Here is a 12,462-nt window from a genome sequence, read left to right as displayed (position 1 = left end):
CTGAGCTGGGTGTGTGTAAATGTGGGTTGATTAGCATTTGGAGCACAGATTCCCCATCATGCAGTGCTCCCCTGCTTTTCTGATCCCAGAATTCAGTACAGTGCTTGCCTTGGAATCTCTGTTCTCCATCCTGAATGCTAATGAAGGTGCATGCCTGTCCCATCTCCCATTTAAATGACTTGTCATCTGGTTCCATCTCGGATGCAAATGAGACCAGGGGAGTTGCTCCCTTATCTGGAGGGCTTTAGGTGTGCCTCCCACTGCATCTTCATTGTCTTTCATAATCAGTTCTTGTTCAGGTAAAGGGGATGGAATTCTTTGTGAGTCAGACAGGCTACATCCTGTGTCAGGGTTCCCTAAGAACACAGAGCTGAGAGGTAACGCTGGAATCATCTAAGTCCAGTAAATTTCCATTGTCATTCAATGTCACCGAGGCTGCACAGAAGTGCTGTATAATGCTCCATATTGGGGTTGAAAAAAACCAAAAACCCATGACTATCAACTGTTGGATACTAACCTGAAACCAGGTGGAGTGCTATCCACCTTCTACCTTGTAGCTAAGGTACTTGCTAAGATAGGGAAGACATCAGAAATCCAGATAATAGGTTTACTGATTCATGGAATTTAAACCCTGACCTCCAGCACAGAAAGGCAATAATAATCACCAAGCCACTGGCTAAACAGTGCTGAAAGTACTTTCTTCATGAAGCTAGACCCCTGGATAGCCAAAAAGGGACTGCCTCAAGGGAAGAGAAGAACAAACAAAAAGAAGCCTGAGACTGCATCAGGAAGGTGGATGCTGCTCTGGGACGGTTCTGGGTGAGTGAGTCCTTGCTTTCAATGATCCACCAGCTTGGAATTCCCTTCCATTGGAGCTGGAATAAATGCTCAGACTGCACTATGCAGGAAGTGCTCTCTAAAGTACTACTCTAGATAAGAAGCAGTGGAAGACATGACTCAGAAAACTTATCAAGATGAGAAGGAATGTGTGCTTGTTTTTGGTGAGGGAAAGAGAAAATCTGATAGAGGAATATTAGCAAACTTCAAGGTCTCTGATTTTCCCTTAGCAAAAGAAAAGCCTACATATGTACAGTAGTCATCCTTTTTCACTGTTTTCTCCCACATTTCACAAGACACTGGCTAACTCGCTTCATTGTGAAACCTCTCTTGATATCATGCAACTCTTCTGCACCTCTCCTCAGAAGTTATAATTTAGAGACACTCCCTTACTTAGAAAACTACAGAAGCTGGGAATTGCGATATGGTCCCTCAGTTAGGGGTGTTAGAGAGCGGCCAGGGATCAGCAGAGGTTGCCTACTACTCCACAATAAAATTCATTGTTTACTTCTTTGCAATTGCATATGCCTGTGTTTATTAAACACAGTAATTACTACAGGCATACTAAAGATTGGAGAGCCAATTGCTTTCAGATGATCCTGTGAAGAAAAAATTTCTTTTCAGTTGCACTGATAAATTCCATTGAGCCAGATCCTGCCTCTTTTACTAAAACATAAACTGGAATAGTGTTGTGGTTTTCATTGGCATTGTTTCCTATGTACATCAATGCACATGAAGAATTTTGGCATTAAAAAGTTATTGGGTAAAAAGGTATGAATAGCTGTGGGGGCAGGGGACAGTATCCAGGGATCCCTTGCCTAGTGTGAGCCTTGCTCCCTGAGCCATAGAGTTAGTTTAGCCTTCTTGCTTTCTGGCCCCATGACCTTTTCCTTCTTGGTTGGCCAGTGGGCCAGCTTTAAGAGAAGGAGGATGTGGGAGGTACTCCTATCTTCAATAGAAATTAGGACTTAGGACACTGAATCTACACCTCTGGTGTCCCAGCAAAGTTCTTGTGGCTGAAGGAGGGCAAGAAACCTAGGTTTTTAATGTCCTGGGTCAGTACCTTAACCTATTGGAAGAGGTACTCACATATATGTTTGTCTGACCGTGTCAGAAGTCCTGCTATGCCATGTATGCTTTCTGTGGCTATGGAGAAGTAGATGAAGGCACTTTAGGTCAGGTTAAAATCTTCTGTTGGTATGAACTGATAGCCACTTACCTCCTGTGTAACCAAGGATCTGTCTCTGGAGGTATTTAAAGCCCATGGGAATGACTTGGGAGAATTTTATGGTTCTGCTGGGCAAAGTAAAATACACCTCTGAAACTATACAAGCTATGCAGTAATTCCCCACTGAAAGTAGAGGAGAGCTGCATGTGTACACAGGGGAAGTGAAATGCCTCACTACTTTTGGTTGTGTAACCCAGGACTTTTTTGGCAACTATGCATTAGATGTTTAGTGGGTGAAATGCAATTTAGCCCAAAATATCTGGCTCTAAGCCAGCTTCTTGCAGGAACTGTAAACTTAGTGATGAAAATAGGTGGTGTCTTTGAAAGCCTTGGATGTGAGTAAAGCCTGAGGGCTCTCCCTTCCAGCTGGCTGGTACACTGGGAAGCAAACATCATAGCAATAGAATGCTCTACAAAAACTTATTTCCATTAAATATGATTAATAGAAAATCACAGGACTGGAAGGTATCTCAGGATATTATCTAATCCAACCTCCTGTTCAAAGCAGGATCATCCCTGTCTGAGTCACCCAGACAAATGTTTGTCTAACATTTACTTAAAAAAAAATCTCATAATGCAGATTCTATTATCTATATACCCAAGAAGTCTACAAAATCACCACTGCACAAACCTTATAAAAACTACAAGGCATGTATATAGAAAAAACAAGAATACTGTAGTTACTTAAATATAAGATGACCCTCCCCCCTTTAATTCTATTTATATATGGAAAAATTATTAATTTGTTCTATTTTTTTAGGCATACAATCTAAATATTGGAAGTTTGCCTTAAATTTATCCCCCTCACATGCTACAGCAGGGAAAATTAAATTGGGGGGGGGGGTCAGAACCCTCTTCCTTGCCCTCTGCCCACCCCACACCTTCTTTCCTTCTCACACCTTCCTCCCCTCCTTACTGTCAGACCCTGCTGTCCCTGAGCACATGGGAGTGAGGGGCAAATTTGAAAGCACTGACCTTTAAATAAACATAATTTACTATATAGAAAAATGACTATCCATTATTACCCGTAAAGTGAGTTCATCCATAATTGGATACATTTAACCTCTTTTGAAACTCCTACAAGATTTAATACAGGTATTCCATCAACACACTTTTAAGCAGCAGCACTTCTGTATCAACTTGTGGATACTACAAACTATGCATGATATTAGCCTAAAGTCAAAAGGCTCATAATTTACCATACAGTTCATTGGGGTGGCCCCTAGCAGAGTCAGCCACATTTCAAGTCATGGTGACCTCATAGTTTAGCACTGCTCAGTATGTGTGTACTCCAGATACCCTCTACAAAGGAACCATGTGCTAATTAACCCTCCCACTCCTAACTGGAACCAGGTATTCTTGTCATGAGTCCTGAGCTCCTCCAAAAATCTATGTGTAGATGAAGTGCAGGGGAACCTGGTTTGGCTACACCTCATGGAGGGTGGGGTCACATTAATCATATGCTGCAGGCTGAAACAGTGGTGACATAGAAGTTCTAGCTGAACTGTTTGAGGCCCAACTTAGTGCTGTTTACCAGACATTTAAGGCTGGTGAAGAAACAGGAATCACTAGAAATGGGAAAGAAAAGTGCAGCCCAGAAGTGTGAGTGAAGAGGAAGCCAAAGGGTACAAACAGCAGTACAGCTCCCAGCTGTAACACAAAATGTTTTCAGCAAGGTGTTCTGAGTTGCATTACTCCAGACCAAACAGAAGTTCATTGTTGGTTCCAGGTGGGAGGAGAATATAGCTGCTTGCCTGGGGGCCTGCAGCCAGGTTCCTGTAGAAATGGCCACAGCTCTCTGCCAGTGTTCGCTGTTTTCAGAATGGAAGAAGGGAAAGGCAGTTGAGGGAGCTTGTTCTTGGGGATCCCCAGATGGTGCTGAAAGGCAGGGTGGATAAATTGAAGTCCCCCCATCTTGGGGGGGGTGACACTCCAATACACCCACCCCACCCTCCAGAAGAGTGCTGAAACCCCCCCAGACTGAACTCCTTCTGCTCCCTTTCCCCCTTCCCATTCTGAAAACAGCAATAGCCTGAGAGGCAGTGCAGACACAAGTTACAGAACTTGTTACATTTTGAAATGTCTTTATTCAATACTTCATGCAAAGAAGGGTCACATTTTCACCTGATCGGCCATTTTTGAAGCTATCTGCAGCTATACACTTGTGTTTGGTCATGGCTATAGACTACTTTCTGTGGCCAGATCAGCTGAAAATTATCACTTCTCTCTGCATGCAAAATTTATTCAGTGGTAGTGGCTTACTGTGACTTGGAAAAAAAAGTTGGCATTGAGGGGAGCTACATGCTATGGCCACTAACATATATCTTATTCAGATACAGTGGTAACCTCTTTTCAGACAAATAACTTTTGTTTCAAAATATAGCCTGCTTTAACACAACCCTGTTGGGCCAAATTCTCATCCCCTCATGATTGTAAAAATGTACCCTGTCTGATCTCTAGTTTGGTCAAGTTTTCCATGAGGCATGGTATAAAATGTATTGCTTTAATTCAGATAAATAGAGATCAAATCACTTTGGTTATTTTTTCCTTCAAGATCCATTCTAAAACCTTAACTACTACTGAAGTCAAGTCTATAATTACCTCTGTTAACAGGCCAGTGTAAAGTTCTCTCACTGATCCAGCCAACCGAGTGGTGATCAAGTCTATTCATTTTTAAAAAGTCTGTTGCCCAAATTACATTATGAATGACTTGATGAAAAATGTTTTGCTTTTGAAAGCTTGTCGAACTCTATTCCATTTACATAGTTGGTCCAATAAAAGGTATCACCTTAAGAAATCCTTGCCTCATAATTTCTGGACCATCATAGCTACAACATCACTTTTACATTACTGTACGAGTGAAAGAACAAACGAACTGGAGCTATTCAAAATTAATTTAAACATAGCATGTGAAAGAGATGAACATTAAATATGTATTCACTTTATTCTTACTATTAATTCAAAAAGTCTGGCAACATGAGTTTTTCAAAAGGTTTTTTTTCTTAGGATTATTAACTAGATTTTTGGGATATCATTTTGACCAAGGAAATTATTTTAATGTGGGCATTATTCAGTCTCGTTGGAGGGAGCTGAGGAACCTGGACAAATTATTAGTAACTTCAGGGTTTTCACTTCCTTATTAGGTTTTCAAGGCACCAAGGTACAATACATTACACACATGAGTAATCAGGGATCAGATTTAATTTCAAGTAGAAATTCAGTTAAATCCCACACCTCAATTTACTCCTTGTTTTTTTTCTTCAGGCCTGATCCAAAGCTTGCTGAAATTGGAAAGACTGGACTCCTATTAAGGTCAGCAGGCTTTGGATCTGATTTAGCATGAATTCCAATTTTCTTGAGGTTTCTGCATTGAGCAGGAAATTGTCTCATATTTTTTACTTTAAGGCAGCATTTCTTTGAACGTGTCGGGGCGGAAAGCCTTTTGAACACTATTGAATACAATTGTTCTTCCCCTGCAACACAGTGGACAAAAAGAGATAAGAGTCCCTTCTATTTCTCCTCTATTTGTCTCCAGTTTTAGAACATGAGGCTGGGTTAACTCAGAATGTAATGCCACTCACCAGTCACATCAGTGGTTAATTTGTCTCCTGGTCTGAAACCCCCTAACTTACTATTAAACCTTTGTTGCTTTCCTTTAGGACAGAGATACAGATCAGACTGCAATCTGGAAGCATTTCAAGACCTGGAGAGAATTTGATTTTAGCATTACAGTGATAGGTCTCCCACCTCTAATTTTATATAGCACACAACTTTTTTTTTTTTTTGGTAAAGTTGTTTCTGCTGTTTGCTACCATGACAATAAAGCACCCTTTGTTTTCTTCACAGTCCTTGTTTTGTGTGTGTCTTTCTTACTTAAGTTATTATCATGAGCAGTTCTTTGCACACAGTGAAGTGTGGAGCCTACACTTCACACACAGTGAGTGTGAGGAACCCCAGGAGGTTTGTATAGCATATGATGAGGCCCCCAGCTGCGCAGAAGTTGAACAGCCCTTGTTTAAGGAGGGATAAGATGAGAAAAACAGGAACCTGGCAGGGGTGGGGAGGGAAACCCTATGAAGCAACAAGGCACTTTTAGTATCACAAAGCCTCATTTCTGAACCTACAGACTGACCATTGTGTGGATGCTAAGCAATTAATGAATGAGCATTTGGGCCAGATATACAAATGGTATTCAGCATCTAGCCATTCATTGATTTCCACAGAACCACTTGCTGTCGAAGTTATGACTCATACATGGAAGTTGTGTGCCTAAATACCACTGTAGTTCTGGTCCTTTATGACCTCCCACCAAGATTCCTTTCCCATTGGAAAGTTTCATTACTGCTTCTTTTTAGTGTTTAATCAATAACAACACCAGAGGGGAAGACATAAGTTACTAAACCAGGCCTCTGTGTAAGTTTCAATTCTTGCATGAAGTGCATCTACAAAAAACAGTACAATTCAATACTAATATCTCTGAAACAAAAAAATGCCTAACTTGGTTTTCCTAGTCAGGATCTTGTCTTATTTTCTTTATGTACTAACAGTTGCCTGCTAATGTTGCATAACCGCCTATTTTATGCCACAAAACTGGAGAAAAGAAAACATATGCATAGATCATCTCTGGCCTCCCTTCCACTTTTCTAGGAAATGCAACTATAAATTATTAACTATTTAAAATAAAGATCAACACTTTCTTAGATCCAAAGTATACAAGCAAAGCAGCTTTCTCTTAAGAAACCTGACTCTCTCAAACAAGACCTATGTTAAATTATAGTCTGCCTTTCTTCTGATTTCCTAGTGAGAGGTGCAAAGTTTCATGGTAGAAGTCAAAGATTTCTCAAGTCTCTCCCCTTCCTAACTATAATCCCAGGATGTAGCCATCATCACTGCAACAGAATTCTTCTGGGAATTTGGAATTTTAGAATCTTACAGTTAAATCCAGTCCTTAAATGTGAGAGTGCACCACATGCCTGGAAGTGATGGACCTCAAATGTATATGCCATGTCAAAATTTGTCCCATATAGTCTACAAATTCATTCTTCAGCTTTTTGGTTGGCAAAATAGTGACAGGAGAAAAACCTGGTTTGCTAAGTGAAAATTCAGAAAGTTATATAGAACAGGCTGTGATCTGAACCTGTTTGCTAAGAGTACTTCAGCTGGCTAGAATCTTCTTAGTATCCTTTTTGAAAATTGTACACTTTTCTGCTGCCTTATTCCTTTCTGTTCATTTACTGTGCCACATAAAGCTTGTTAAGTTAACACTAGACAAAAAAGAAGTAAGAGACGAAACTAGGGGCTAAGAAAGTTTGAGACAGTGTGGTACTCTGGGGCCCATGACAAAGGAGATCCTATGAAGGAAGTTTCGGGAAGGGTACACTTGAAGAAAAAAGGGTTAGGTTGATTTTTATGATTGTATTGGTGTTGCTAACTGTTTCACCACAGGTAAAGCCCAGAAAGGTTAAAAGGTTGTTATAAATACAGTGTATGTAGATTTGGTTCAAAGTAAAATGGTGACTCATCTAGTTTTCACTACCCGAAGCAGCTGTTTTCACAGAAGGGAGTTGCTAGGTTAAACATTCAGATGTCAGCTAATTAAAGGTTAAGAAATCAAATCCATGAATTACTGAAATGTACCATGCCATGCATATGTGCAATATTCTAAGAAATTTAATCTTCCAGCACGTTGCATACCACAAAGCTGCTTTACTAACCAGCCAATGCTTGATGGCATTCCTAGTGGCATAGAGACCCTGAGGCTAATTTAAACTACACTGTTGACAAGGCCAATGTAGAACTGTCCTGCAAGCTGCAGTGGCTCTGTTGCATTCTCTTTCCCCAGCTGCACCTAGGAAAAAAGTCAAGATCAAGCAACATAAAAAAGATTAATTAATTGGAGGAAAGGGGTGCATCTACATGTGCATTTTACTGTGGAGTTGACTAATTAGCTCTGCAGTACAGCATCACCTTCTACACATGTGCCAGTATTAGGGCGTAGTACATTAATTAACTCTACCATAAGACAGCACTGTTGGGGACAGTACTATCTTACAGTGGAGTCATTAACTGTGCAGAAACACATGTATGGACAGTGACTGGGACCACATCAATCTGAACTGAGGTGGAGCAGCCTCAGGCTGGCAGCAGGCTCAGGGAGTCAGCCACACAGATCCACAATTTTGGCACTCTCGTGTCCCAGCCAGCCCCTCCACCACCTGCCACTGCCACTCAGAGGCCAAGGCTGACCCCCTGAGCCTACTTTCCATCAAGGCCCCAGCTCAAACTGCTGTAGTCCTGGGTGCACGTGAAGACATACTGTGGGAGCAGTTGACTCCCGTGAGAATTATGATTGAGTTTATTGAGCTGCATTAATAGCTCATGGAGATGCACCCAGGATAACTAAAAATAAGGGACTCTGAGCAAAGTCAATATTTATATAAAACCACAACAAATCATGTGAGTTCACTGCTACTTCTTACTAACAATAAGTACAGTATTCGAACTATTTGGTTCCTTCAATTGTGAATCATGGATCAGGCTTCTGTTGCACTAGGCCACATACAAAAACAGACCAAAATGACAGCTCCTCCTTTGGAGGGCTTACAATCTAAGCTTAAAACAAAAGGCAGCAGAGAGCTTGACAGACAGACAACCAAGAAACAGTGAGACATAACTGACCAACGTTATCTTGAACAGAACAAGGAATAATGGTCTCAAGTTGCAGCTAGGGGAGTTTAGGTTAGATGTTAGGATGACTTTTCTCCCCAGGAGGGTAGTAAAACACTGGAAAAGGTTACCCAGACAGGTGGTGGAATCTCCATCCTTGAAGGTTTTAAAGACCTGGCTAGACAAAGCCTTTGCAGGGATGATCTAGTTGAGGCTGGTCCTGCTTTGAGCAGGGGGTTGGACTAGATGACCTCCTGAGGTCCCTTCCAACTCTAATATTCTATGATGTGTTAGACAGTGTCAGCATAGCTAGAGTAACCATCCATCCCGATTTGGCTGTGTCAGTCCTGGACTTCCGAGGCCAGTCCCAGCCAGTTGGTGAAAATTAAAGCAGTATCCCAGGTGCAGGGCACCGAGTGGGGAGGCAGAGCAGCATGATCTGTGAAATAAGAAGCCCTTGCAGACAGCAAAATTGCCCTAAAATAGGTCAGCTTGATTAGTGGAATGACCCTTAAAAAGAGGTTATTGTTAACACCTATTAACAATGGGTCAATAATGGGCCTTAGCTGACTGAATAGTAATACCAGAGCTGCACCATGCCACCCTACCCCCACCTCTGCCTGCAGCAGTGCTACTAACTTCAGGGGGTGGGGGGCAGTGTCCTGGATTTCACATTGTCCCATATGGTCACCCTAAGCATAGCACACAGCATAGCAATGCTATATTCATAAATGTTGTCTGTAGGCACTGCAGCAAAAATCCTTTTTAAGGATGATTTCAAATAAGTTTAACAAGGCAGCTCTGCAAATGTTTACAGAGGCCTTCTTACGAAGAACTCATGTGGGGGTATGTTTAAAAAACAGGGCTGAATCCAGTATGTTGAAAATAATGGAGCTCTGATGATTTACCCTGAATTAAGGAATTGGCCTTTCTGTTTTTACTCTCAGTTGTGTGCCATATCACAAAGATTTTCAGCTTATGCTGCAAAAACATCTGACCTTTGACTCAGCACTGTAAATTGAATTGGCCTTTACCTACCTCACTTCTGAGCCAGACTAAATCTCTTCTGATTTACAACCCTGTTTACAGTGCAAACCTAACTCAAGTCTTACCTGCTGAGTTAGCAGTTCTCATAGTGATTCAAACACCAGGCAAGTCAAGGTATGGAAGGTTTATTTAATGATATTTCCTATACCTAGAGGGAATGAAAGAAAACAAATTTCCAAGTATAAAGTATTGCATCCTGGTTTGTCATTACTGTCAGGGAATAAAATTTCGCAAGTGAACACAGCACATCTAAATGAGGCACTTGTGGCTAACTGCCAAATATTTAATGTAGTATATACCTTTTATTACAATTGGGCAAGCCATTGTTCAAATGCTATAATCTGTACTTCAGCTAAAACAATGTGCCTGACAAGCGTGGTAGAAAATGGGGCAAACACTAATTATCATCATCTTTAATTTCAATGAGATCTGACAGTACTTTTTTCTGTAATTCTGCCGATGTCTAGTTCTTATAAGAATAGACATTTAAAATTTTTGCATTGATGTGAGTAATTTAACTTTCTGGGTTTGCCTCAGATATATGCACCACTGAAAGGAGACGAGCAAAATGAAAATTCTTATTTCCATGCAAGAAGTTTAAGTTGCATAGTCTTCCTTATGTTCTGTTCAACCTCCAAGACCCAAAATCCATTGCAAGGAGATTGCTGTTCTAGGACATCTTCTCCTGTACATATATCAACTGGGAGCAGGATTAGTTTTGCAGCAGGTAGTGGGGAGGGAATTTGGTAATATTCTTTCAAGATCTACCCATGTGAATGTCAATATGAGGCATTTCTTACAGATGCTTAAAATTTGATTGTGCATACTCTGAGACCTAGCTTGTTATTTGAGCCTGGTTCCTCAGTGAAGTTGACTTTAAATTTGACATCAATAGTCATGACAGGGAACACCTCACTTAAATGATTGTCGCCGTTCCGAGCTACTGTTCTGAAATCCTTGTAGATCCATGTCTGTTGCTCACATCCACTTCACATTTTGAGGTTTTTCTTAATATCTATGGTAGGTAATAATTTCATTTTTATAAAATGTTCTAAGGTTCTGGAAAACAAAATGACCCCTCAAAAGGCACACCGGTACCTCCATGCATCAGTCTCACCTAAGGCCCGACTGAGATATATTACATCTCAGATCAAAACTACATTTTCACAATATGGTGTGTTACCCCATGCTGCTACTATATCTTTTAAAATATACTTATGGCATGCTAATGTTACCTGGTTCACAAATCCACTGCTTTATGTGATTTCTTAGTGTTACAGCTGGAAAGGGCATGCAATTCTCTGGCCTCTTTTGCCAAGCAAACCTGCTGCAAACTTTTTTGGTGGGTGGTGGGACAGGAGTAGGTCCTCAAGAAATCCATTTCTAAGCACTTGGAGGGGAAGGTGGTGATTAGCAGGGATCTGGGTTTTCCATTTCCCGTGGAAAAATGGGGAAAAACTTGGATTTCCTCCTTAACCCAAGGAAAACATATTTCTCATTTTAATGGAGAAACCTGTGGATTTTGTACTTTTGCAAAGAGCTGTCTGCAAGCTGGAAGAGTTCCAGCCTACAAGGACCTGGGGGAAGCAGAAAGAGAGCAGTCAAGCAGGGAGGTGCCTGGAGAGCAGCTCCCAGAGGTAAGTGGGGGAGGGGGTGGTGCAGCTGGTGGTGGGAATTGAGTCTCTCATAGGGAGGTAGGGAGAGAGTTAGGCAGGGAAGGGATGGGGCTTGGGGCCCAGGGCCAGAAAGCATGGCCACAGGGCCCCTGCGGGGAGCGGGACAGGGCCTCAGTGGCTCATCTGGAGGGGGGAGGTGACTCCAGCTCCCCACCACTGTGCATACTCCTAAGGGGGGTAGGGGGAACCCATACCCCCCAGATCTATGCATGGGGTGGGGGCAGGGGTGGGTGCAGGCTGACCACTGCAGGCTCAGGCTTCCCACCTGCTTCCCCCTCCAGGGCCTCTGCAGCCCAGCAGGTGCAACCCAACACTGCAGGGCAGAGCAGGGCCATGCAGGGAAGCTTCTTGCTGCTGTGAGTCATGCACCACCCTGGTGAGGCATTTCCTGCCAACGCAGCAACAGTGGGGACAGCGGTGAGGGGTCGTGCCCCTTGTTGCAGCCACGTGGCAAGGAGGCACATCACCAGGGCAGCACAGAGCTCACAGCTACAAGAAGTTTCCCTGTGTGGCCCCGCGCTACCCTGCAGCACTGGGTCACACCCACTGGGCTGTGGAGGCCCTGGGGGAGGGCGGCAGGGTGGCAAGCCTGAGCCTGCAGTGGGCAGCTCACGCCCTCCTCACCCAGTGCACAGATCTGTGGGGCACGAGTCCCCCCTGCTCCTTTGGGAGTGGGCGCAGTGGTGGGTAGCTGGCCCCACCCCACCTGAGCCCACAGTGGGCAGGAAGCAGGCAGGGGGGAGGTGGGAAGCCGGGCTCTGTGCTCCACTCTGCTGCAATAGCTGCTGCCTCCTGTGAGTGGTAGCCAGGGCTTGAGTGCTGCTGCAGGGGGCAGGGAGCTGCAGACCCATGTCCCTGGTCCCATAGTCCTGGCAGTTGGGGGACCCCCTCTGGCAGGGCTGGGGGAGCAGAGAGCTGTGGGAGGGGCACAAGCAGGACTGCAGGAGCTGTAAGGGGGAGTGAGGGGCATGAGCAGGGCCAGGAGGTGAGAGGCGTAGTGAGGGGAAA

General features: G+C 43.1%; 1 long non-coding RNA gene across 2 annotated transcripts in view; it reads left to right on the top strand.

Moving 5' to 3' along the window:
- Positions 1 to 5,907, top strand: part of LOC109295792 — a 122,224-nt gene extending 116,317 nt beyond the window's left edge. For both annotated transcript variants that reach the window (XR_002096836.1, XR_002096835.1), the window contains 2 exons: positions 5,330 to 5,377; positions 5,725 to 5,907. This is a non-coding gene — a long non-coding RNA (uncharacterized LOC109295792). The remainder of the gene's footprint in view (positions 1 to 5,329; positions 5,378 to 5,724) is intronic.
- Positions 5,908 to 12,462: the final 6,555 nt, after the last annotated feature.

The sequence above is a fragment of the Gavialis gangeticus genome, unplaced genomic scaffold (assembly GCF_001723915.1).
Source record: "Gavialis gangeticus isolate Ggan-Ray unplaced genomic scaffold, GavGan_comp1, whole genome shotgun sequence".
Classification (NCBI taxonomy): Eukaryota; Metazoa; Chordata; order Crocodylia; family Gavialidae; genus Gavialis; species Gavialis gangeticus.
This window is presented reverse-complemented; position numbering and strand designations above follow the sequence as displayed.